We start from the raw sequence: 27,301 nt of genomic DNA, 5'->3' as shown, positions 1-27,301 counted from the left end.
GGAAACGTGGGATTCAGCTCTTCTTTTTCTGGCAGTGCTTCAATACCTACCTCTGACACTGGCTAAGAGATTTAATACAACAGAAATCTTAAAACTTGCCAATCCTGGCCTGTGCTACAGAAAGGCAAAAGTATGATCATTATATTTTGTTTCACCCTCACCAAAATGCAGCTACCTCATGTTGTGCATGGCAGGCCTTTCAGCACAACTCCACAGGACGTTTTTGGAGGGACAGTAAGGAAACAGCTTTTCTACAGAAAGCTACAGGGAGAATTTAGGCAGAGCTACTGTGCTGTAATTTGTATTTTAATTCAGCCACATATTGGTATATGTGCAAAATTGTTTGATTACTATCTTTAGGCTGTCATATGCTGTGTGTTTCCCCCTCTATCCCTACCGCAGCACACTTATTTATTTATTTTGCAAAATCAGAAACTGGAAAGATTTAAAATAAAGGTACACCATGTGATCCCATTGGTTATTTCATTTTAGCCAGACGCCTAAATGAGCATTCACCACACCTCCATGGAAAAAAATGTCATGGATCTAAGTCATCTCAGTGTTCAGCACCTAGGGCTTTCCAACATGTGGTCCAGCAAAGTCAGAAATAGGTAGGTAGTCCTGGCCCCCGCAGGTTTTATAAACCAGTAAATCACTGCTGTATAATCTAAACAGGGTTGTGATTTAGGAGCACAGGAGGTACATTTTTCAGAGGTAAACAATGAGTGCAGTGCCAGACTCTTTTCTGCATAAAGGCTGGAATTTGTACGTTGGAAAGGACAAAAATAAGAGGGCACGTGCTAAAGAATATAATACAATCAATGCGCATTTGTGATGGTACACATTGGTATGCTGCCCCACAGCAGCACAGGCCAGGAGCCAGAGCCCCCGTGGCAGAGCAGGGCTGGGAGCCAGAGCCCCCACTGGCCCTGCAGTAGCACAAGGCAGAAGCTGGAGCCCTGTGGCAGAGCAGGGCCGGGAGCCGGAACCCCGGCCACATGGCAGAGCGCAGCTGGCAACCCCGCCACCAGTACCCCTCCATGAGCCTTAGCCATGGGTGCATTTAGTCTGTCCATTAAGATGTTATTGAAGGGCAGGAGGGGCTGCTTTCACGGTAAGAAAGAATAAAGATCCCACTGATCTTTTTGCAACAGCAGGTGTATTAATCCCATGTGCTGGGGAAATTTACCAGGCAGATTAGGGTCTCCACTTAATCATACTCTAAATTTCTGCTGTGGATTCATAGGCCCAAAGGGGCCATTACAGTCATTTAACCTGACCTCATTTCGCTCTGTCCACATTTGCTAAAACTCTCATCCAAGTACTTCTCCTTTCCGTCCTGGGATCCTGTAGTCTTGCTTCCATCAAGGCCACTCAAAATGCTGTTACTAGGATCATCTTCCCAGACTTTCACTCTTACCCAAAGCTGCTTTGAGCCCCTGTGCTGGCTCCATGTCAGACATAAGTTACTGGCTTTTATCTTAAAAAACCCCCAGAACTGAGGCCTCATGGATTCATTAATCAGAATGTCGGCTACTCCAGCATTCCTACCCTTTGTCATCCCAGTTAGTTTCTCCCTTAGCCACCTCTGTGCTCCCTCCTCCATGACATAGTCCACACATCACTACTTTATCTGCCTTCCAATCTCCCGTCAACATTCACCTCTGCTGTGACGCCAGCAAACTCTGACTGCTGGTCATGGCTGGGCAACTGATGAGCTGTGTTTTCCCTTCTTCACCTATTCTCTTATGCCAGCCCCCCAACCCAGAGTTCAGTTATTGCTCTGCAGAGGCAAAGACTACTCCAACCATGTTCCCGATTGGTGTCCATGTACGTTCATGCTCATGCCCACAGAATGTTCTCCAAAGCCCAGTGAAGTCAACAGGAGCTCAGTGGGCTTTGAGTCAGGCTCCAGCTTCTGTAAATTTCTAGAAATGCTTGGAAGGTTGTACAAGGCTCCAAATCAATATAACGCATCTCCTGACCCACCAATCAATAGGCATTTCCTGACCCATTTCTAGAGTGTGAGAAGAGGGTGGCAATAAAGGCTCTGAAGTTAAACATCGATAACGGTGAACAAGATCCATTTGACTAAGGGAGCCCATTCTCTTCCCCACTAAGGTATCATTTATCTCCCTTCCTCAACACAGGGAATGGGGACTGAAGAATTCCCACTTACTGTTTGGAAATATGCTCTGGTATTTATTGAAACATGGATATAGCTCAAAGAGCTGGAAAGGACCTCAAGAGGTCATCAAATCAAGTTCCCTGCACAACCAGCAGGACCTACCACTATCCCTCAAAAAAAAAAAAATTTTTTTAATCTAACCTGCCCCAGACCCTTGAAAGGCTCCCCCAAGGGCTGGGCTTATAATCCTAGGTTTACAAGGCCAATGCTCTAACCATTGAGCAATCTCTACCCACAATTTTCCTTTTGAGTTACTGAAGTCCTCAGCTCATGGGTTAAAGACTTCAACTTACAAAGAATCCACTGTTTGCACTCATTTAAACCTGTAAATGACCCCATGCCCTGGGCTGCAGAGAAAGCCAAAAACAGTCCAGGGTCTCTGCCTACCTGTCATATCTCTTATCAAATCCCTATAAAAATCTCTGAGCTGTTCCTTTCACACACAAAGAAATAAATGTAATTCAGACTGTAATGATTTCTAGCACACACTAGAGTATTTTATTTATTAATATAAAATGACTCTAGTCTTTATTACTTGCCAGTCAAAATGCCATTATTTCTTTTTGTAGAGTTGCACTTCTCTATCGCTACTGGACTGTGCACAGTTTATGATGATGATAAACAAAGATAAGCCTAAAATTGGTATGTATGGACTACATACAGTATCTGAAGAGAATATACAGAGTGGAAGCTCATAGCCTTTGAAAAAGATCTACATTTGGATACTTCTTGGAGTCCCCATTCAGAAAAAAAAAAAAAGCCAACAAAAACAAAAAAAAACAAATAAACAAACAAAAAGCATAGGATTTATAAAGTTTGCAGAAGGCGCCAAACTGGAACAGATTGCAAGTGATCTGGGGGGAGAGGATTAAAATTCAGAATAATCTGGATAAAATGGCAAAATCATTTGAATTATATAGGATGAACTTGAAAAAGGACAAATGCAAAGTATTTCAGTTAGGGAGGACCAACCAGTTGCACACATACAATATGGGAAATGACTGCCAGAGAAGGAGTACTGTGGAAAGGGAGCTGTGTAATGTCTGAGATTGGACAAGAAGCAATGGATTTCACTTGCAACAAGGGTGGTTTATACTAGGACATTATTGAAAAAGCTTCTCATCACGGTGGTTAACCACAAGAATAAACTGCCTAAGGACCTTTTGCAATCTTCATCTTGGAGATTTTTTAAGACCAGGTTAGACAAACACCTTCCAGATATGATCTTAAACCTGCCATAAGTGGAGGTTCACTGGATGAGAAGACCTCTTGAGGTCCCTTCATGTGCTACAATTTTATGACAGACCATTAGAACATGCTTAACTGCTACTGAAGTCAATGAGGAACTTATTCACTGAAACATGCTCTTCAGGATCAGGGCATAATTTCATGAACTAAATATTATTTTCTCTCCTAACTGGTTTTTTTCTTGAAACAGGAGACATCTAGACAAGAAAATACCTGCCACTTGCTAGAAAACAGCCATATCTTTATTTGCATTTTGCTTTTTTTTCATTTCTTTGCAGGTTCCATGAGTGAATTGTGGATTATTTCACTTCATTTTGCATTTAATTTACAATGTATTTGCCATGCTTTTACTTCATAAAGTGTATTGTGGCTTGTTTCTGGAGTTACAACTGTCTTCCCTTTCTTGTTATGTCCTTATGTTATACAAATCCTTGTGTAAACATTTCCCTCACTGTTCCCTGTGAGGGAAAGATACGTTTCCAGTGAAAATAAAAGTTGTGGCCTCAGAAGTTTCATACTTAAAGCCAGCCGCAGAGCCAGCTCGAGCAATTGAGTTTGTTTGTGGTCTGATTGGCTTGTTTCCTAACGCTTCTTTAACAGAAGAAAATGAATACAGTGAACAACTGATGTGTGCAGAGAACACACTGATCATTTTCTTTGCTTCAGTGCATCCAATTGAGACAACAGCAAAGGGAAGACCTAGGTTACAGTCCAAATATAATCCAGATCACGAGTGAGGTAAATAAATTACCTGTCAAGGCTGCTCTATAGCCCATGTGAAATGAATTGGAGGTCTCAGTCCGCTTGCTCCAAAACTGGGCCAAATAAACACTTTTGTTAGATGCTTTAGCAAAAAGTAGGCAAAAAGACTAGGCTTTACTTTCAAGTTAAGATCCCTCAGAATATAGGAAGAAACACAAGACGCTGGTGCATATATATGAGCTCATTGCAGCCCTTAATATTGTACACTCTCTTTCTGGCAGTACTATCTCCTCTGTGCCAAGCCATGTCGTCATAAGTCCCACACATTTAAGGGCTTGTCTTTCTGCTCTTGTCTAGCTTCCTCTCCCATTCACCCACCTTAGGCCCAACACCTCACAGTCCCTCAACTTCTTAAAGTTATTTACTCCTATGCAAAGTCAATATAAATGGCCACTGCATCAGAATTAGGATATTTCACAGCCACAGTGCAGAAGATCATAGATGATTAGGATTGAAAGAGGCCTCAGGAGATCATCTACTCCAACTCCCTGTTCAACGCAGGACCATCTCCAACTAAATCAACCCAGGTAGGGCTTTGACAAGCCTCACCTTAAAAAGGATGGAAATTGCACCAACCCCCTAGGTAACCCATTCCAGTGCTTTCCCACCTTCCTACCAAAATAGATTTTCCTTCCATCCAGCCTAGGCCACCGCCACTGCATCTTGAGACCATTGCTTCTTGTTCTGTCATCTCCCACCACTGAGAAAAGCCTTGCTCCATCCTTTTTTGGAACTCCCCTTCAGGTAGCAGAAGGCTGCTGTCAAATCACCCCTTTATTTTTCTCCTCTGCAAACTAAATAAGCCCAGATCACTCAGCCTCTCAACATAACTCATGTGCTCCAGCCTCCAATCATTTTTGTTGCCCTTCGACAGAGTGTCTCCTGTTTGTCCACATCCTTTCTGTAAAGGGGTACTCAAAACCGGACACAATACTACACATGAGGCCTCACCATGCTAAAGAGAGGGGAATAATCACTTCCCTTGATCCACTGGCAATGCTTCTACTAATGCAGCCCACTATGTCATTAGCCTTCTTGGCAACAAAGGCACATTGTTGACTCATATCCAGCTTCTTGTCCACTGTAACCCCCAGGATCAGTGGAAAGTCAAGTCCCTTATCACTATTATAAACCTGGGACTGAGATTTAAAAAATAAATAAAACAGGATCCTGATATTGGGCTCCTCAATCTCATTTAGTCACAGGTGGAAGATTTTAAGTAGGCCAGTCTATTAATCATAGTTAATTCACATGATCAAGGCAAAAAAATTAACCATTTTAATCTCAATTAAACAAAAAAAAGACCAATTGAAATTCATTACATATTTTGGATGATTTTTTCAGAATTTCAAATATACTGACTTCAGGTACAACATAGAACACGAAGTATAGTATACACTGCTAACTTTATAGTATTTTATTGTAAATCTTTGCACTATAAGAAGGATAAACAAATCATATTTTCAATTTATGTCAGATGTACCATAGTGCATTCTTTTTATCATGAAAGTGGAATTTTCAAATATAAAATGTACACCAGTGTATGATCTAGACTACCCTATATTTAACATTTTGCATTTATGATGGATTTTTTTATTCTGAACCATTTAGTATGTCATTTATATAGAATAGTTTATGTGCATGTAAGATTTATCCATCTGAATAAAATCTGGTCACCAGAAGTCTCCGGCCAAGTCTAATTATTTCAGTTGGCCACTTTGCTCTGTGTGTGTGGGCAGGGGGGCAGTGCCCCAAAAACTGAATGTGGTTATTTCTGTTGCATTATGAAATCTCAGCATGGACGGACAGAAAATTGATTCATGCAGTCACATCCTAAGATAGGAATGGGGCAGCTGGCAAAAACTCCATTACACTGAGAACGTGACTATTCTCCATGAAGAACATGGCTCTTCTCTCATGCCATTGAAAATGAGGAGTCAGTCAACGGAGTGACGCTGGTTTTAAATGGGTGTTAAGATAGAGGAGTCAGCCCCTCAGCGCAAATAGGAATTCAAGAGGCATTCACTGAGCTGGTGAAAGTTCAGAGCATCCAGCTGGAAACTTAGCACCTGCATCTTTAACTTCACCACTCCATCAGCTAATTCTCCTTCACTTTGGAGCTCAGGAAGCTGTCCTCTGTGACATCACGTCCCAAAAGCAGCCAAAGACACAAAAGTAGAAGGGACATGAAAGAGAAACATTAGTAGGAGCTATTCAATATTTACTGCCCCAGGCTGTGATCTCAATAGACTGCACTAGTTTATGGTTGGATCTGGTCAGCTGTGGCCTAGGGGACCTCCACACAATCCCTAAACTCTGCAAGCAGTGGTATTTGGGAGTGAGTGGCCTGTGCTGGTTCCACTGATCCACTAACAGGCACTGGCCCCTGAAGATGCTGTCTCTGGGATGAGCACAGCCTCAGGAGGTCCCAGAAGGTTTCAGACTGTGACCTGGAGATCCCATTGACATGACATCAAAGTTCAGGTGCTGGCTTAAAACTGAATTCAAATGAGGTTATTTATATTCTTCTTATTAAAGTTCTCACTATATTTTTCATAGGATCAATTAGTCTCCACTATCCACCCCAGGTACTCAGACAGTCTTGCTCTGTTCACCTTAAAGTCTAGCCCTTCACCTTGACTGTGGCTTCATTACACCAATGTGTAAAAGGATCTTTCCATACAGCTGCTTGTTATCAGTTTTCAAAGCCGCCTGAGCACAGATTATAAAATAATGGGCTTGATTCTGACACACCTGTATCAATCTGTATTAAAATCAGTGGGGTTATTTCACATTGATGCTGGTGAGTGAATGAGATCAGATTATGGTCTTCTGTTATATTAGGGCATTTATTAGAAATTCCAGTTTGCAACCAGATCCTGAACACTTCAACTAGGGTACCAGTCAGAGGTTTCAGTTTGCTTCCATCTCTCTCCTGTACCTTAATTCCTTTCCACAACTACCATCATCCCCACAACATATTATCACAGTCCACAAAATCTGTAAAAGTATAACAAATATTTTCCTTATAACCATATTGAGAGGCCTTCCTCTGCAGCTTGAAATCACATACACACTTTCCCTCTAAATTTCATTACTAAAGTGTCACATCACCAGGCTGTTAGGAGACCCCATCCTAATACCACCCACTGTCACCAGATAAAGAAACAGATCTCAAGATGGGTACAGAAAACTGAGTTAACAGGATTTTGTCTGGTAAGAAACTACTTTGGAACAGCTGAAGTTGTGGAACTCTTTTTCTAGGATGATTATCCTCACTTTCCTACTCTTTTCTGTATGATCACTCACTAGTTATAATTAATTTTGCTAGTCATCAATCAGCTAATGTGGTGGGTATGATTGGTTAGGTAATTCTGTTTCAGTAGGTTATGATTGGTTAGTAAAATTATACTAAAATAATTGGTCCAGGTATGGCTAAGCAGGACTCACATTTCACTACATAAACTGGGGTCAAGAAGGAAAACAGCAGGAAGGAAAGGGAAAGGACCAGCAAGAAGAAGAAAGGAAAAAAGACCTAGGAAACTAAATCATCTCCAAGACACACCCTAAGATCAAAGCTGCTTGGATTCCTCTGCATGACCATGAGATGCAGCAACCGGCCTCCGGAGATACTAACTTTGTGTGGTCAAGAGGGGAAGTCTGCCTGCCTCTATCAGGATTGATGAGCATGACACTGAGTGCTTAGCATGTGTATTCTGCTTGCTTGGTAACTGTCAATAAATAGAGAATAAGAATATTACTGTGTAAGGCTTTTTCAGTGGCACAGATCCTGCAGACTCATAGCAAGTTACGCCCTGAGCCCTAGGAAATGGGCAAAGGTGTGCGTGTCCCTGAAATGTGGATGGGATGAAGAAAACTGTATGGGGAACAACATCTGCTTGGTGAAACTAATGGACTACTCATAAATACCACTCTCTACCTACTCATTATATACAATCAGCCGTCCAAAACCACATGCAATACAATGAGGCCACATGATCATGTCCTCTCAGGATATTCAGCTAGATCCCAACTTGAAGAATAGAGTGAGCCGAGAGAGCAAACTCCCAGCTCCCCTGGTAAGGGGGAATATCTGATCTGTGCTTGCTAAGGGCTTGTACATTTCTTCACTTTGCCCGGCTCTTGATTCCAATCATCTCAGTGAAGCCACTGACATTTTAAAACAGCAGGACTACAAAGCAGCTCAGCAAAGGAACATATGTCATAGCAAGAGATGTTAAAGGAACTCAGCTCTACTAGGTTTAAAACAAATGACAGAAGTAGGCTGGGTGCCATATGGGAATCCTGTGATTGTTCTTGAGAGGGAATACATTAAAGGGCTTGGAATGGGTGAATGGGTATGGATCACCCAGTCACGGCCTACTCTGTTTGTTCCTTCTGGGCCACCTGGTATTGGCCACAGCTGGAAAACAGGATGTTGGGTTAGATGAACATTTGGTCTGACCCTGCCTGGCCCTTTTTTACATAAAGTGAAGAATGTCTATTCTAGACCAATCCAGGATTAGTTACAGAAAGTAATGGCCTTAATTGTAAAAAGGAGAACCCTTAAAAAGGAAAGGTAATCTTTTACAGTAAACAATTTAACCCTCTAACAGGCAACAAGAGAGATGATGGATGCTGTTGGGGTTGAATGTTCAAAAGGATTTACGCATCAGATAGATGTCAGTAGGGTAAACAATACCCTCAGTGGAATAGCTCGGGGTGAGGAAAGGAGAAATGGCATGTGGACCACCAGCTTGGACTGAACCAGGGGACTTCATCAGCTACACAAGTGGAGTCTGAACAGCTTGAGTGGAAATGCCAGGTTTTATAGCTGGGACTGTAATGGACTTCATAGGACTGGATACAGACAAAAAAAGGCTGGGGAAAGATCAGCCAGAGCCTTGTATGGCTGCTCTTTGTGCATAAACTCCTAATGAGGTCAGTGAAATGCCCTGCACGCAGAAGTCCTGCTGGATCGTGCTAAAGGAGATGCTGATTAGCTGGTGAGCATGGTGTTGTTCTGAATAACAGAACCAATGGTGGGGAAATGGGGGACTCCTGCACCTAGCTTTCTCAGCTATCATAGAATCAAAGAGCTGGAGTCAGTCCAGCACCCTGGCCCAAGCAGCACCAACCCCAACTAAGTCATCCCAGCCATGACTACGTCAAACCTTAATGGCTGGAGATTTCACCGCCTCCCTAGGCAATGCATTCCAATGCTTCACCACCCTCCTGGCGAAGTTTTTCCCAATATCCAACCTATTCCTCTCGTTCTGTAACTTCAGAGCATTGCCCCTTGTTCTGCTGTCTGTCACCACTGAGAAGAGTTTATCTCCCTCGTTTTTAGAGCACCCGTTCAGGAAGTTGAAGGCTGGTATTATATTACCCCTCAGTCTTCCCTTCTGCAGACTAAATAAGCCGAAATCCCTCAGCCTCTCCTCATAGGTCATGTGCTCCAGACCCTCAATCATTTTCATTGCCCTCCACCGAACCTGCTCCAGCACATTCACATCCTTTCTGTACTGGGGGGCCCAAAACTGAACATAATATTCCATATGTGGCCTCACCAGGGCCAAATAGAGGGGAACAAGAATCTCTCTAGATCTGCTCGAAATGCTCCTCCTAATGCACCCCAACATCCCATTTGGTCTTCTTGGCTACAAGGGCGCACTGTTGACTCATATCCAGCCTTTCATCCACTGTAATCTCTTTCCACTCTACTGCTGATTAGGCAGTCTTTCCCCAGCCTATAACAATACTTGGGATTTTTCCATCCCAGGTGCAGGACTCTACACTTCTTGTTGAACTGCATCAGATATCTTTTGGCTCAAGACTCCAATTTATCCTGGTCACTCTACCTTCCAATGTATCTACCTCTCCCCCTAGTTTGGTGTCATCCACAAACTTGCTGTCCTTTACCTCAAAACCCATCCCTTATTTGAAAGGCATCAAGGTGTATCTAATCATCTCCCACATAATTATCTACAGTAAATAATAGAACAATTCTTGGAATTCAGGCTGATCAATGAAGTGGAACAGTAGTAGTGGGGGAGAGATCTCAGTGTTCTGAGACAGAATGGCACATGTTTCCTCGATGCATTTATTCTAATTATGCCCTAATTATGGGATCTTAAGAGAATCCCTCAAGAATTCCTCATTGAGGCCTCAGGCTTGAAATGTTGCTAAACACCTGCAAATTGCTATTGATGTCACTAAAATCACTGAGAGAAATAGCATATTCACTTATTTTACAGAGCACCTTTACTTTCCCTTTCTTCTAAAATCAAATACACCCCAGGTGGAAGGTTGCCACTTAGCCCAGAGGCAAGACGGTACAGTTTAATTAGGTTAAGAAAAAATGCAAAAATTACTGTTTCATTGTACATACACAGCCAATAATGGAGATGATATTTTGCACTCCTTCATCATCTTTAGCAAAGGCGACCACACATTTATCAAGCATTACTGATAGCTGGCAACAACCCTCTGATACAAGTATTATTACACAGACTTTTGCAGGCAGGCATACTAAGCCACAGAGACATTGAGGACCAAGTTTTCCTCTAATCTTTTCCATCTCATGTTCATTTTTTCCCATCCTTGTGCAGAAGACATTTTAATGTGCACCTAGGCATGTGAGAATTTGTTCCACCAGTAGGAAAAAAAAAACTTATCTGTGGGCATTCTGCTAATCCGCTGGGCAGCACTGGAATCCCTCCTGAGTGGCTACACAAGCACACAGCTTACAGAGTATACTGCCAAGGATCCTATTCAACCATTGTAGAATATAGGCAGTTCTCAATAAGGTGAGAGAGTGTGGCCTTAAGACCCTTGCACGGCTCTGTATCTTAGAATCAGGACTAGCGTGGCCTGTAAGCTGAGAACTTGTGCATCTTCCAAGGAGAGATTCAGGTGCCACCCTGCTGATTAATAGAGGACACTCAGCCATCCCCAACCAGCAACCTGTGTTTCTATTGGTGGTTCACATCTGCACATACCTTAGTGCACATAAAATTTATTCCACACATGGATGGAAGAAATAGAGGGAATAGCTAGAGATGGATGTCAGGAGGCATAGGGGCTTGGTGTTCCCTGAGAGGGAGGACCCCAGCATGTGGGGCATTGGGGCAGGGCAGTAGCCTGAGGGTAGGGTTCCGCAGTCTGGGAGGGACACGGATCCTGAGTCTAGGTGGATAACAAACAGGTAACATCAGGTGAGACAGCGGCCTGCAGGACGTGCTGTCAAGGCTGAAATGAGGTGAATCTCTAAACAACCAGCAGGAGGCACCATGGTAGCAAGTCACCCCCCCTTAAACTGAGTGATTATACAGGATTCTTTTCCACAGCTGGCTACTGGGCCTTGTCCTTGCCCACACGCTCCATCCGATTGCCATATTTGTGGGGAAAAGACTTTTCCCCTGAGGTTAGATAGGCAGAGACCCTGGGGGATGGGGGTTCACAATCCTCACTCCCTGGCTAGTACTTGAGTAAGTAGTTGATTTCTCTGTAACTTGAAGTGTTTAAATTATGAGCTGAGGACTTCAGTAACTCGGCCAGATGTCACGGGACTACTGCAGGAGCGAGGTCTGTGCTCTGCAATGTGCAGAAGGCCATACTACCTGATCATGTTGGTCCCTTCTGGCCTTAAAGTCTACAAGTCTACACGGAAGACGGGTCCGGACTAGAGCCCAGGTGCTCTAACTCTACACCTTCCACAATATTTATTCCCTCCGCTTCTGTCTTATGGTACAATTTCCTTGCACTGGTGAGAATATATTTTCAGAAAACCAGAGCCTGATATCATACCTGATCACCAGGGAGGTCCATAGGATTTAGGGGGCCTTACGCAGCACTATTGAACTGGTGCCCCCCTCTCCCCGACAACAGCCCAGGTGTGGGGGGTGATGATTTTTAGAGGTGTGAGTTTACAATCTTCACTAACACTACAATAAAATATATTTAAAGTAAATTTTAAACTAAGGAACCAGACTATATATCTGGAGCTGGCAAATGTCTATTACATGGCTCCATTGCCATTTAAATTACTCTTTTGCAGTTCAAGGTTCTGTTAATAGCTCTGGCAGGTTGTTTTCATTTTATGTTAACTAGCTCCTCTCCAGAGGAAGCAGAGCCACAGGCCAGGCATAGGAAGAGCATATGCGTGGACATTAAGACCCAGTGGTGCCCCAGTTTCTGGGTGTCCTAAGCAGCTGTATATCCTGTGTACAGGCAAGGATATCCCTGCTGGTCACTAGCCCTTATTCACATCAAGCAATACTTCTGTGTCACATGAAGCAATACTTACACCGACACAGTGGGATTCTATGCACAACTAAGGCTTGCTTAACTTGGACCTTAGAGATCAACCCCTCCTAACAGATTAAATGGATACCATATGCTGCTTCAGGCTAGTTCTCTGCTCTTGAAAATCCTACAGCCTCAACAGCCCACCTGTTCTCCAGGAGGAAAGTGTTATGCTGTTGCTTTCACCAGAACCCCCCTGTTATACAAAGGAAGCTACCCTGCAGGGCAGCAGATTGCCTGCAGCCCCAGGACTGCACCTCTAAGCATGACATTTGTTGACATACTGCTCTGATCACTCACCAACAATTTCACTGTAAAAGAAGGTCTCCTTACGCATTACAGCGCTATTCGGCACTGACATTCTGTGTACATAAGAATGCTCCATAATCAAGATGCGTTACGGGGTGGCTGACAATAAATGTAACAATGCAAAAACAGGAGTCAAAGAACAGAACAGGTAAGGTGAAAACTAATTGTCTCCATTGATGTGCTTTGTGGGTTCTGTACATCATTCTCAGAGGAGTACAGCAGGCAGCCATTGTAGACAAGAGAACAAAGCAGGGCTAGCCAAGAATACCCACATGCAGCTCCACTGGACAGGAAAGGCTAGATTAGTCCAAGGCAGGATGTGGATGTCTCCTTCCATCAGTATTTTCCCCAATAGCAAAAGCGGCCCTATGTCCTGGCAAACAAGTCATAGTAAAGGGAGCAGAAAAGGGTACCTCAGCCTACTGTGAGGGTGCAGAGAAGTAAAGTTTATCTGGCACAGTTAGTTAAGGAGGCATCTTGTTTTCACAGCTTCTGAGGCCAGAAGGGACCATTGTGAACATCCAGTCCGGTGAGGGGCAACGTAGGCTGCTGAGTTGGCTGCATGAGTGGAGTTGGCTGCATGAGTGTCCCTCCTTCATCTCAGTGTGCCACAATATTAGAAGCATTGATTGGAAGAGACCTCAGGGGGGACATCAAGTCCAACCCCTTGTTCAAAGCAGGTCCAATCCCAACTAAATCATCCCAGTCAGGTCTCTGTCAAGCCAGGACATCAAAACCTCTAGGGATGGAGATTCTACCACATCTCTAGATAACCTATCCCAGTGCTTCACCACCCTTCTGCTGAAACAGTTTGTCCTGATATCCAACCTAGACCTTTGCATCTGCAATTTCAGGCCATTGCTCCTCATTCTGTCATCTGTAACCACTGAAAACAGCCTCTCCCCAGCCTCTTTTTAATTCTCCTTCAGGTCCTTAAAGGCTGCTATCAAATCTCTCCCTCACTCTTCTCTTCTGTAGATTAAATAAACCTAAATGCCTTAGCCTCTACTCATAAGTCATTTGCTTCATTCCCCCCTTATCATTTTTGTTGCCCTCTCCAATACATCCACATTCTTTTTGTAATGGGGGGGGCCCAGAACTGGACACAATATTCCTGATGTGACCTCACAAGTGCTGAATAAAGGGAAATAATTACTTCCCTAGATCTGCTGGCAATGCTCCTTAGCCTTCTTGACTACAAGGGCACACTGTTGACTCATGTCCAGCTTCTCAGCCGCTATAATTCCCACCTCCTTTTCTGCAGAATATTGTTGTAACCAAGACAGTCTCCTGGGTTACGCGAGTTTTGCTAACTGCACTTTATACCTGTAATTTACAGGGTGTGCTGACTGAACCGTAGCAGGACTTTGATCAGATGCAGAGTGAGTGCCCAGCTCTCACTTCATGTGTCCTTGCTTTAAGCACGTGTCACTTCTGTAATAGGAAAAAATAACTATGCAGATGAACCAGCAGAATCTGGCAACCCTGCATGTGGACAACAGTAAATAAAATATCCCAAGGGCCACACTTAGATCCTTGATGGGGCGCATGAGGCCTGTGGGCTGCAGGTTGCCCACTACTGATCTAGTCTGACCTCCTGTGTAACATAGTCCACAGCACTTCCCCAAAATAATCCCAAGAGCAAGTCTTTTGGAAAAAATCCCATTTTGATTTGAAAATTTGGCCATGATGGAGAAGCCGCTGGGATCCATACCACATTGTCCCAATGGTGAACTACAATCACTGTTAAAAATTATCTTATAGCTAGTCTGAAATTGCCTCGCATCAGCTTCCAGCTGCTGTATCATGTTAGACCTTTTCCCACTGGACTGAAGAGCCCATTATTAAATATTTGGTTCCCATGTATGTACTTACCAGGGTGGCCAAACCAAAGCTTAGGAGCAGCGTGTGGCTCATTTATAATTTGAGTGCAGCTCACAGAGACTTCCATGCCCCCTTCCTCTCCATTCTTTACTACCAGACTGTGTGCGGAGCTCAGGGTTTCTCCATGAGGCAGGATGGTGGGGGCTTCTGCCCAAGTAGGAGGGAAATCTCAGGGATTCAACAGGAGTGGGGTTGAAGCCCCAACCTCCAACAGGCATGTTCTATGGGGCAAAAGCCCCGAAACCTGCCACCAGGCAGAAGCTCTGAGTCCCAGCAGGCAGGCTCATCTCTTGAACTGCTGAAATTTATCATATGCAGCTCAGAGGGTCAGTGTGTTTGGCTACCACTGATATATTCCATGAACAGGGTTTCTGCGGCAATCAAACTTACAATCACATAAAAATATCAAGTTTATCAAGATCTATTTTCCATAAACCTTTGTTGACTTACATTAATTACATCACCCCCGGCTGTAATTCTTTATTAATCAAATCCTGTACCAGCCAGTCCCTTTTCATTCCATTCTTGACCATTTAGTCAATAATAAGTTAAGAGTCCTATAAATCCCTGAATCATCTCAATTGCTCTTTAGAAAAACTGGCACAACATTAGCTCTCTTCATGTCTTCTGATACTTCTCCAGTGTTCCATATCTCACTGAAAATCAGCATTAACTGGCCAGTAAGTCCTCAGGCAGTTTTTTAAAAACATTTGACATGTTATGTGGACCTGCTGGTTGTAAGAGATCTAGCTTTAGTAGCATCTGTTTAACATCCTGCATCCATACCAGTGGAATGGACAGTGTGTTATAGTAAAGTAATATTTTTTTCCCCAAACTACTTAAAAGTATGACCAGTTTTGCACTGGGCATTTTTGAAGGGTCCAGGGATGGACACAGATAAAAACATTTCTATACCTGTATATCAATCACCAAACAGACTTAAGAGAAGCAACAATTTTGTTTTCACCGTAATGGTGCTACAGTGTCAGTCACAATTTCTTCTTGTTGCTGACAGTCTCCACAACGGCTAGAAAGCTACTCTGTTCGTAGCACATAACCCATAGTAAGCAGCAGTGGAAAGATGATCACGTCCAGGGGACCCAGGCAGAGATATTCGGTCCCCACTGAGCTGAACACCTTTCAGGGCTCCCCAGCTCAAGAGGAACACACCGAGTATGTCTACACAGAAATTTGGGGTGAGCCTCCCAGCCCAGACCAGTGGAGAGGGACTAGGGGGCTCGTACTACTGCTGAAGTTGCAGCTCAGGATGGCACAGAGGCTTTGAAGCCCTCCCTACGTTTTATGGCCCAAGCACCAGCCCAGACTGCAACTTCAGAGTGCTATTGATACAGCTGTTTTAGAGCACTGGAGAAAGCTCCAGTAGCCCACATCTACCTCTCCAGGGTGGGAGTTTCACTCTGAAACATGGAGTAGAAATGCCCACTAACTTCTGTCTAACTACCCTTCGCAGACAGCAAGGGAAGGGGAGCCCAGAGCTCCATTCCTCACTCTGCCATTGACGTGTTGAGAGACACTGGGCCAGTCATGGAATCACTCTGTGCCACCATTTACCCAGTTGTATTGCAATGCTCATACAGACACCGACAGGAAATCTATCGGACTTCAATTGGCACGTTCAGGTAACCTACACCTTGCCGTTACTTTGCCGAGACATGAGTAACCGCCACCTTGACCAATTGTATGTCCTACTGCTCCCCTCGAGTCTATGGCTGCGTGTTAGTCTTTCTGTCCTTAAATACCATGAGACGAGAAGCAGGTGTGGCTGTTCCCTGTCTCAGAAGGGGAAAAGTCCCTCCTTGCACCGGGGTGGACTGAATTTAGCCCCACTCCTTGGCCTGACTGGAAGGCAAGGGGCAGGGCTACCAGTATAAACCCCCCCAGCCAAGGTATCAGTAGGTTCCCAGCATCAGAGACTCCAGAGAGAAGCTCTGAGCTTTCAGGCTAGAAAGAGGAGGATCTGCTCCTAAAGATGGAGGACTGGCCTAGACCACCGGGAGCTCTAACAATCGACCCCGAGAAGGAATGACTCATTGTGGCAGAGACGCAGCAGCCCTCAGGACCCAGAGGAGGCCAACCAGTGTTTGACTGGGAGGCCGAGGACTGGCTCAGACCACCAGGACCCCTGCTGGAAGACCCGGAGGAGGAACTACTCACCATAGCTCCTCGCTAGACCTAGGAAAGTTTGACCAGCACTACACCAGGTGTGAGGAAAGGGAGAGATATGGAAGTGGTCCAGGGTAACAGGGGTCAACATGTTTCAGTCTGGAGCCCCACTGACCCTAGTGGCAGATCACTGCTGTTAACAGGGCCCTGGACCAGGACACAGTGGAGTTGGTGAGCCTACATCCCCACAACACCCCGAACCTCTGGGAGGCAGTGTCCCCCTTCTCACTAGTCCAGGCGTATGCCTGGGTGGCCCTGCTCTTCCTGCTTGTGAGGGCCTGGGCCTGCATTTGACTGTTTGCAGACCTACCCTGTACCAGGGCCTGGACCTACCACGTAGATACTGTTTGTTTGCTGCCCTGCCCTGCACTAGGGCCTCAGCTTTCATATACTTTTGTTTACCACCCACCTGGCACCAGGGCCTGGGCACAGATTAGGGATTTTGTAGTGACTGGTTGTTGGTTGCCCCACCCTGCACCCAGGCTTGGGCCGTTTGACTTTGGGACTAGATTAACTGTGGGGCCTGTCCAAGGAGCTGGGCGTCGGCCCACTGAGGCCTGAACACAGGACTGAGTTCCAGGACTAAATTATACAGGAAGCAGATGTCACCATTCCCTGAGGCAACTTACTTACACTGCCACCCCTTCAAACTGGGGCAGCAATTTAGTATCAAGGTTCCTGTGGAACTGACCACTGGGTCCATCCCAATTCATCACAGCAGGGGTCCTTGTGCCTCTCAGCTCAACCACTGCCAGGTCACGTTGCCACTGTCTCTCCTGCTGTTCTGCCTCATGACTGTCTCTCAGGTTCCCCTGACCCTTTCAATCTCCATTTCAATTCCAGCTGTCTCAGACCCACCAAAGGGGAACACAGTGGAGATCCCTTGCTGGTCAGGGACAGGATGGGGATGCCTGGCTCTTCCCAGACTCTCTCGCAGCTGCAACAGGGTCAGGAACAGGCTCCTTGGAGAGATCATCCTCTTCCAACCAAGTAGTTAGCTGGGCCTTGGTGAACTTTCCACTGTGTAGTCCTCTTCCTCTGCACAGCTCTACACTGTCCTTTTCAAGGAGATGGCTACAGGCCATCTCTTCACTGTTCCTGAGCTACCATGTACTCATGGGCTCCATGCTCTTTCAGCTCCCCACAGTCCATGGGAGGAACCCCTGCAGTGTGACAGCCCTTCTCAGGGGTGGCCATCTCTCTCAGGTTTACGCGCAGGCTCTGGCACCTCCTGGAACAGCAGCTCTCTGAGCCTTTAGCAGGCCTGTCTCTTCCTAATTCCTCTTTGTTTTACTGCTCCCCAGACACTTACTGCAGGATACTCTCTCCAAGGGGTGAGGAACTGCACCACTACCAGTCACAAAGTCAAAGGGAAAAATGCTTTGCAATTGCTTCCTCAGAAGCCAGTCAGGACTCTGGTGTAGCATGGCTCCTCTCTCTGAGCACACTGTTGCCAGGGCAAGAAACCTACATGGCTTCTGCCTTCCTGAGATGATCGCCAGAACATTCAGCATCCTGATCGCCGTGTTCTGTCCAGGCAGACTTACTGTGGGGAGGACTCCTGGGGAAGCCACAGGGCCCTGCACCCCAACTCTGCAGTCCACTGTGGCTCTCAGCCAGCATTTAGAACAGGTTATTAGTTGACAGGGAAAAGATTGCGTATATGGCGAGTCCGTTTCTAACCTCACTGCAGCTGATGTAAATTAAAAGTAACTCTACCAGTCAATGGGGTGGTATCCAAGGTTGCCTCTTTTTCCATCCACATGTGGGATAAATTTTGTTGTGTGTACTGAAGCCTGACAGATGTGCACCAACAATAGAAACACATGTTGTGGCTGTTCTGCTAATCAACTGAGTAGCAGCTGAGTCTCTCCAGAGTGGCTGCCCAAGCCTACAGCTTACAGGGAACGTTGATGGTATCTCTCACGTACTGAACTGATGCAGAAGGGGACTCAGGAAGCCAGGAAAGGCTCTGGCATTCTCTGCCTACCCACATAGCAGGTTATGGCAGCCTGCACGCGCCAGCCAGCAATGCCAGTGGCAGCAGTGTCCAGAAGCCCCAGGCCCTGTTGAATACCTGGGCCCCAAGGGCAGTTGCCTCCTTTAGTCCCTCCCTGTCAGCAGGCCTGCATAAAAGCCACTCCTCTAGCTCTGTGCTCCTGTGAGAATGCCCAGTGTCAATGGGAGTGACAGGGCCAGACCCTGCCAAATTTCAAGTCACTGTTTCAAGGCAGGGAGGTGCAAGAACTCCTCAAAGAAAAGGTCACCAGGTTTTGGTTTTTTTGCCTATTCCCATCTTCTTGCTTTCTAAGGCTATGTCTACACTAGCCCCTTCCTTTTGGAAGGGGCATGGTAATGAGCGAGTTGGAAAGATGCTAATGAGGCACTGCCATGAATATTCAGCGCCTCATTAGCATAATGGGGTCCAGGTGCTTTCAAATCGCATGCTGCCTGTGTATATGGGGGCCTTTTGAAAGGCTGCCCTGGACTTTGAAAGCCCCTTCTTCCTATTAGGTTTCAGGAAGAAGAGGCTTTTGAAGTCCCGGGGGGTCCTTTTGAAAGGCTCCCCGTCTACACAGGCGGCACGCAATTTGAAAGCATCACTTCTGAATTTCACGCAGCCACCATTATGCTAATGAGGTGCCGCGTATTCATGGTAGCAACTCATTACCCTCTTCCCAACTCACTCATTACCATGCCCATTCTGAAAGGAGGGGACTGGTGTAGATGTAGCAGGGGACTCCCCACCAGCCTGTCCTGTTGAGCCATATCCTCTGGTCTCCCCCAGCCAAGGGACAAGGGGAATCACCCCCCGCCCCACCCACACCTGCAGAGCAGTGCAGATACTGTTTAACCTCAGCTCTGGGTGGATGCACTTCTAGGGCACAACACCCAGGAGATCAACCTCCAGAAGGTATCAAAACCCAAAATAAATTCATTTGCACAGGGAGGGCTCATTAGGCAAGGCCCATTTATCGATGAAAAGGAGATATGCACAGTGGTAGCCCTCCCCAGGTAATAATTTACACCGTGCTTGATTATAAACAAGTTTTTATTAAGCAAAACATTAGTGTTTAAGAAATTATAAATAAAACAGGCAGATCAAAGTGAGTTACCCAATCAAAGAAAAGAGACAGTGCATAGCTAATTCCATTCTTGTGAGTTCTTACCCTAAACAGCTACCTTTATATTGCATAAATAAGACTATTTAGCCCAAACCAGAGAAGCCTGAAAGTGGGAATGAAAACGGTCTGACACCAGTGTAGAGAGACCGGCACATTTACATGGTGCGATCCTGTGCCTTTTTCGTTTAAAAAAAGAAAAAAGGGAGCTGGTACCCAGCAAGCTCCCCCAAACTCCTACTCGCAGCCAGTTCCATGGCTGGAGCTTCTGAAGTACCAGTACTGGCCAGTATCAGCACAAAAAAAAAAAGCATTGGTACAATCATTTCCCAAAAGAACAATTGGTTAAGTTGACATCACCCTGCATGTGCACAGCATTTTACAGAGTCTCAGACCTTCTCCACACTGCAAGGAGCTTGTGTAACACCAACAGGCAGAACTGAACAGGGAACCTCTAGAGGTCAGTACATGAACCAGTGTTTCAGGGAAAAACCAGTGGGCACTCAGCTAAGGCTGTCAGAGAGATTCAGCCTTTCTGGAGGTGGTCTAAGTGCCACTACATGACACAGTGACCCACATCCAATAGGTGGTGGGTTACACTTGCAGCCTGAGGTGAAGGAGCCATTGACACTGCGTCTTTCAAAGGCTCCCCTCGTTGCCTGACTCACAGAACATAAGAACATAAGAATGGCCATACTGGGTCAGACCAAAGGTCCATCCAGCCCAGCATCCCATCTGCCGACGGTGGCCAATGCCAGGTGCCCCAGAGAAGGAGAACAGAAGACAATGATCAAGTGATTTATCTTCTGCCATCCATCTCCTGCCCTTGTTCTGAAGGCTAGGGCACCATACTTTATCCCTGGCTAATAGCCATTTATGGACCTAACCTGCAAAAATTTATCAAGCTCTTTTTTAAACCCTAATAGAGTCCTGGCCTTCACAGCCTCCTTGGGCAAGGAGTTCCACAGGTTGACTGTGCGCTGTGTGAAGAAAAATTTCCTTTTCTTAGTTTTGAACCTACTACCCATCAATTTCATTTGGTGTCCCCTAGTTCTTGTATTATGGGAAAAGGTAAATAATTTTTCTATATTCACTTTCTCCACACCATTCATGATTTTATATACCTCTATCATATCGCCCCTCAATCGCCTCTTTTCCAAACTGAAAAGTCCCAGTCTCTCTAGCCTCTCCCCATATGGGACCCGTTCCAAGCCCCTAATCATCTTAGTTGCCCTTTTCTGAACCTTTTCTAATGCCAATATATCTTTTTTGAGGTGAGGAGACCACATCTGCACGCAGTACTCAAGATGTGGGAGTACCATAGTTTTATATAGGGGAAGTATGATATCTTTTGTCTTATTATCGATCCCTTTTCATCACAGAGATGAGTCCATTACACTGTGCCCTGAGACATTCAATGGTTGAGCTCAAGATGCAACAGCGCCTGTTGTGAACTTGTAAGGCTCCCAATTTAATCCCTGTGTGTCAGCCATGTTGGTTCTGTCACAGCGACATGCTGAAGACATGCATGAGGAAGTGCAGCATCAGTGTCAACACCCGGGAGAACCTTGCCCAGGACTGTCCGCAGTGGAGTGGTAATCTGTGAGGCGGTGGTGCCGTTGGAGAGGTCCCGCTGCAGTGCAGAAGAGGAAAGGCGGGGAAGAGTGGCAAAAACGGCCCTGTGCCCCTCCAACAGCTACCAACACCTGCCCCTTCTGTGATAAGATCTGCGGCTCCAGAATCAGGCTGATCAGCTGTCAACAGACTCACAAATAAGAGAGTGACATGAAGACGTCCTACTCGTTAACAAGTGACCACTGAAAAAAGACAGTTCTGTCACACAAAATCCTGCATCTTGGCAGAGGGTTTAACTTGATGACCCTTGAAGTCGCTTCTAACTCTCATTCTCTGAATGCTTCTCTGGCGGTAACCCCATTAGCATGCTGGTCGTTAAGCATTCCCACCGCCTCACAGTGCTGGTCTTCAGCACCAGCTTTCTGTCTCTCTCCTCAGCTTCCTGCAGAGAGTCGCACCAAGTTGGAGACTTTTTCCATGTCTTTGGGCATGAAGGTCTCAGTAAAAAAGTGCAGGGACCCCAGGCAGTCTTCTCAAAACAAAGTAGTGATTCATTAGTCAACTGAGGTGAATGAGAGAGGCAGGGTTAGTGAATGACTCATGTTGGTGAGAGCCAGGGCCTGCTCCCCCGATCTCCATCTTCCTCCTTCTCTGTCTGCTTTGTCTCCTAGTCCCATGTGACACCATCTGGGCATGGGTCTGTGAATCTTATTCTTATCACAGGATCCTGTCACCTCCAGGAAAAATCCCACAGGAAAATATTTTTTGACCAAAAATTTTTGTCCAAAATCTGAAGAAGTGGGTCTTACCCACGAAAGCTCATTACCTAATAAATTTGGTAGTCTTTGAGGTGCTGCAGGATTGCTTGTTCGCGTCTTTCCTCTACTGGCATACATTGAGACTCCAGCCAGCCAGTCTTTAACCACCACTTCATACCACCCCAGACCAGGGGTGCTGAGTAGTTTCAATAGCCTGGGTGCTGAAAGCAGCTCCCTTACCCCTTTGCAACTTGGGGCCAGGAGCAGGGTCTGTCTCTGGGAAGGGAGGACCTGGACAAGGATTAGGGAGCTGGGGTAGGCTGCTGGTAGCCTGGGCACAGGGCCAGCAGCTGGGACCATGGATATAGGACTAGGAGCGGAGACCTGCATAAAACCTAGGTGTGCCACAGCACTCCTTTCACCCCCAGTTTCTGTGCCTATGCCCCAGACAGGTATAGAACACAAACATATCATATCTTTCCTCTGTTCCAGGTAGAAAATCAACTCCCTAGCCCGTCCTGGGGTAAAGAGGCCCGGAGGATAGATGCAATGTCATACTGAGAGGTCATAAAATGCTACAGAAAATTCCAAGTGTCCCACAAACCCTCCGTTCGTGTATCACTCAGCCAAGATCACACAGGAGATCTCGGAAGAAAATCCAGCTGTTACTATTTGCACTACAGGAGGCAGCAGGAATGTTGTAGGACAGAGATCTTACCAAGGACTCAGTTCACATTCCTCACTCTTCCCGGTGATTCAAACTGATTTGGCTTTTTCCTGATTTTTGGTTAGTGAAAATTTTCATGATTTTGAATTTTTGTTCTGATTCAGGACAGGAACATTTTTTTTTAAATTTGAAATGGTTTAAGAGGAAAGTTAAAACATTTCCCCTCCAGCTCTACTCCTGCATGATACCTGTGACTCTGACACTGACTGCCTCCATAATCTTAGGGTAGTCTCTTAGCCTCACTGCCTCAGTTTCACTTTAGGTAAGAGAAGGCAACAATAGCTCCCAGGTGTGTTGCCATGGGAGTTGTTTGGGACTTCTGAACATTTCCCTTCCCAATAGCACACTAAAGGCCAGCTGCTCTAAACTAGAGCAGGTGCTTGAAATTCTATACCAAGGAGCTGGGGGCCACACCTCTGTAACTTTATTCCTGATAATTTTGAACCCTCAGATTTTCCTCTAGGGCACAGTTTAACAGACCACATTTGTTCCCCCAAAGATGCAGAAATTCAAAGCCAGTTTTCTTTAGCTTGAATGGATCAGAAATCTTCAAAGAATTGCACGGATCTATTTTAATTGGGGGGAAGTGTCATTTAACAACACCCCCTCAACCCCTGCCCCCACACACCCCTATGATTTATTTTCTGACCTGCTTCAGGGAAAACTCTACATGAATGCTAAGGAGCATGTTGTGTCTGCATCTGGAAGGACAAGCTGGGGTAGGAGAGGACACCACAGCCTGCACCCACCCACAGCACTCTAAAGACACAAAGTGGCTAAACAAACACTTCCTCGTGCCTCTCGGTTCATTTCTGCACCTGCTACAGAGGACAGCCTGGTGGATTGCACAAATGATATCTATTCAGTGTCACTGAGGTGCTCTTGTGCCTTCAGCCCCTGCCTCCCTTGGGTTTCGTGTTCAAAGGCTGAGCTATGGGATTACAGAGACAGGCTGGAGGTCACAAGGGAAGAGTATTCACCTAAGGCTATGTCTATATTAGGGAAATCAAGTGGATTGCAGATATGCAATTACTGAAGCTTGAATTGCATATCTAGAATCAATGTATCTGCAATCGACTTATCTGGTCGTCCTCACTGAAGGTCAACAGGAGAGTTTCTCCCATCGATTTTCCTTATCCTCATGCATTGTGAGGTGTACAGGTGTCAATGCCAACCCATGAGAGGTTGATTTCGTGTGTCCCTATCAGAAGCATGAAATCGAACCCTGGAAGATTTTCTGGGGTAGTTCAGATACAGCCTTAGTGACGAGGCCGTGTTGGGGACTTAGCATTCATCACTCACCCAGGTTCCAAAAGGTGTGGCTAGACTGCTCCTGGATGGCCATAGCCCCTTCTATAGCTGATCTATACAGGAAAGTTTTGAGGCACCCAGACTGCAGTGGAGACAGGGCTCCAATGGTCCTGGGGCATGTCATTCTTTTTCCATAATAATAAGGTAATTAGACTGTAGCGCCTTTCAGAACAACAGCAATTTCACAGCCATTCCTGTTCAAGCTGCTGCCTCACGGGCACAGCCCAGCTCACAGATATTGCCTGAAACATTCCACGTGCAGAGATCTCACTGACGTCAGTGGAAGCTACATCTGGGAGCAGCAACGCAACAGGCACAGAGCAGGGGCCATCACAGACCAGGCAGCACAGCTGTGCTTGAGCTCTTTCTGCTTTTCCACCCAGCCTCTCACTGTGCATTTGAATGGAGCTCCCTTAAAGGTGCCAGACTGACAGAGGGCTTCAGTCTCTGGGACTCTTCTTTGAGAATAGGGGCAGCAGCAGGAATTGTCTCCAGGGAAGGGAAGATAGCTCCTTCTCCGGGTTGACTCAGTGCTTGACCTCCTTGCTGGGGCTGCCAGCCTGGCCACAATACAGAGAGAGGTAGTGCAATGTGGACAGTTGTCCCTTGGGAAGTAAGCTGAGATCAACAGACGCCATGTGACCAGAACACAAGACAGCTAATAAATAGCAACAGTTGTCTGGTGTCCTCACTTTCTATACAGGAACTCAGATGGAAAAGTGGGCGTGCAGCTCTTTACGAATCCCTGGTGCAATCTAGTCCCTCGTCTCTCTACCTTCATAACAATTGCCTCCAGCCTGTGTACACTCCCACATTGTCTTAAGTCCATAGAATCCTAGGGCTGGAAGGGACCTCAGCAGTTCTTCTAGTCCAGTCCCCTGCCTAAAGCAGGATCAACCCCAACTAAGTCATCCCAGCCAGGACCTTGTCAAGCTGGAACTTAAAAACCTCTAGGGATGGAGATCTACCACCTCTCTAGGTAAAGCATTCCAGTGCATCACCACTCTTGTAATGAAATAGTTTTTCCCTAATATCCAACCTCTCTCTCTCCCTCTGTAACTTCAGACCATCGCTCGTTGTTGTGCCATCTCTCACTACTGAGAACAGCCTCTCTCCATCCTCTTTAGAGCCCCGCTTCAGGAAGTTGAAGGCTGCTATCAAATCACCCCTCCATCTTCTCTTCTGCAAACTAAATAAGCCCAGATCCCTCAGCATCTCCTCATAGTCATGTGCTCCAGCCCCTTAATCATTTTGGTTGACCTTTGCTAGACCTGCTCCGATGCGTCCACATCCTTTCTGTACTGGGGGGCGTGGAACTGGATGCAATGCTCCAGATGAGACCTCACCAAATCAATCCATCCCCTCATCCAGGTCATTAATACTGGCCCTAGAACCGATCCTTGGGGCATCCTACTTGAAAATGACAGCCAACCAGACATTGAGCCATTGACCATTACCCATCAGGCCCGACTGTCTATCCATCTTTCCATCCATCTTACAGTCCATGGATCCAATCCATACTTCCTTAACTTATGGGCAAGAATGTTGTGAGAGACTGTATCATGATGAGTCACATTAAACACATGCATAAAGTTAAATAGGATGGGACGTGTTTGCAACATCAATATCTTGACAAAAGGCTTTTATCTAGCAATTGTGTGTGCGCATGCGCACATGTATAGAGAGAGAGAGATGTGCACATAGGTACATTATGTAACCAACACACCTAGGTGTGGTTCACTGGCCCACATAGCGGCACCCAGGCCACTTACACAGAGAAAGAATGAGTCTTCCCTACAGTCTTGACTGACAGGCAGCTGGCCTTTAGCTTAAACTGTAGAGACTCCTGCATCAAGCACCAGAGGCCTCAGGCTCATGTCCGTCTGCGTGAAATTCCACATACAAAATGCGGCATCCTCAAGCAGTGCCACATACAATTGTCAGGTTGGGCTTTGCACATGAAAGCAAAGATTTTTCATAAGCTTTTGTAAATTTGATACAGGGGGTGGGGAGCGAGGGAGGGGCTTTTGCCATTTCTGACAGAAAACACCACAGAGGGTATTTTTTTTTCAAGTGGACGGTATTGTTGGACCTTATTGTGCTAAACCTGCGGGTTACCATATTTGACCTTTCAAAAAAAAGAGGACCCTCTGGAAAGTAAATGTATCTATATCAGTATCTACCAACTCACGTTAGACTAATTTGCATAGCATATATAGTACATTATATGATATACAGATACACTCCCTCTCAGACATGTCCTCTTTTTGAAAGTTGAAATATGGTAATTCTAAACCTGTGTGAGGGAGACAGGTAGAAGAGAAGATAGACATACACCAATACAACTTTTGATTCCCTTTTCAGTCTCTCCTTTGGGTTGGGTCTCAAACCAAACACCTCATATACTTGTACAGCACCTAGCACAATGGTAACCCAATCTGTTTGCAGCCTTTATGCACAAAAACAATATCAACATTAAAAATAACCTTAAAAGAGAATAATTTGGAGAAAGAGCAGACATCAGTGCACACGGGTAACATGCTCCCTGCAAAGAAATACCATTGAATAAACAGGTTGGCATATTCCTTGTCAATTTAGCTTATGCAGTTGTCTTTGTGTCTAGTTCCACTCAGCACAAATTACAGCAATCCAATGTGGATGTCATTAAGACAAAAGACAAGAATCCCTAACACCGGAGCTGAAACAAGAACAGGCTGTTCTTGCTACCTGGCTATGCTGGAGCAGCTGAAGTCCAACAGCAACATATGTAAGCAAACAGTCCCACACAGGCAGATGGTCGGCCTTGATCAATTCATAGTTTTGGATTTTTTGTTTTTTGCATCTGCCACATCTCCCACTATGAAAACAAATGCAAAGGAGCAACACCGCACCAGTCAAGAGGAGAGCTATTGAAACATGTTGGATT

The sequence above is a fragment of the Carettochelys insculpta genome, chromosome 2 (assembly GCF_033958435.1).
Source record: "Carettochelys insculpta isolate YL-2023 chromosome 2, ASM3395843v1, whole genome shotgun sequence".
In the NCBI taxonomy this organism is placed as follows: Eukaryota; Metazoa; Chordata; order Testudines; family Carettochelyidae; genus Carettochelys; species Carettochelys insculpta.
Note: the sequence above shows the minus strand (reverse complement) of the source record.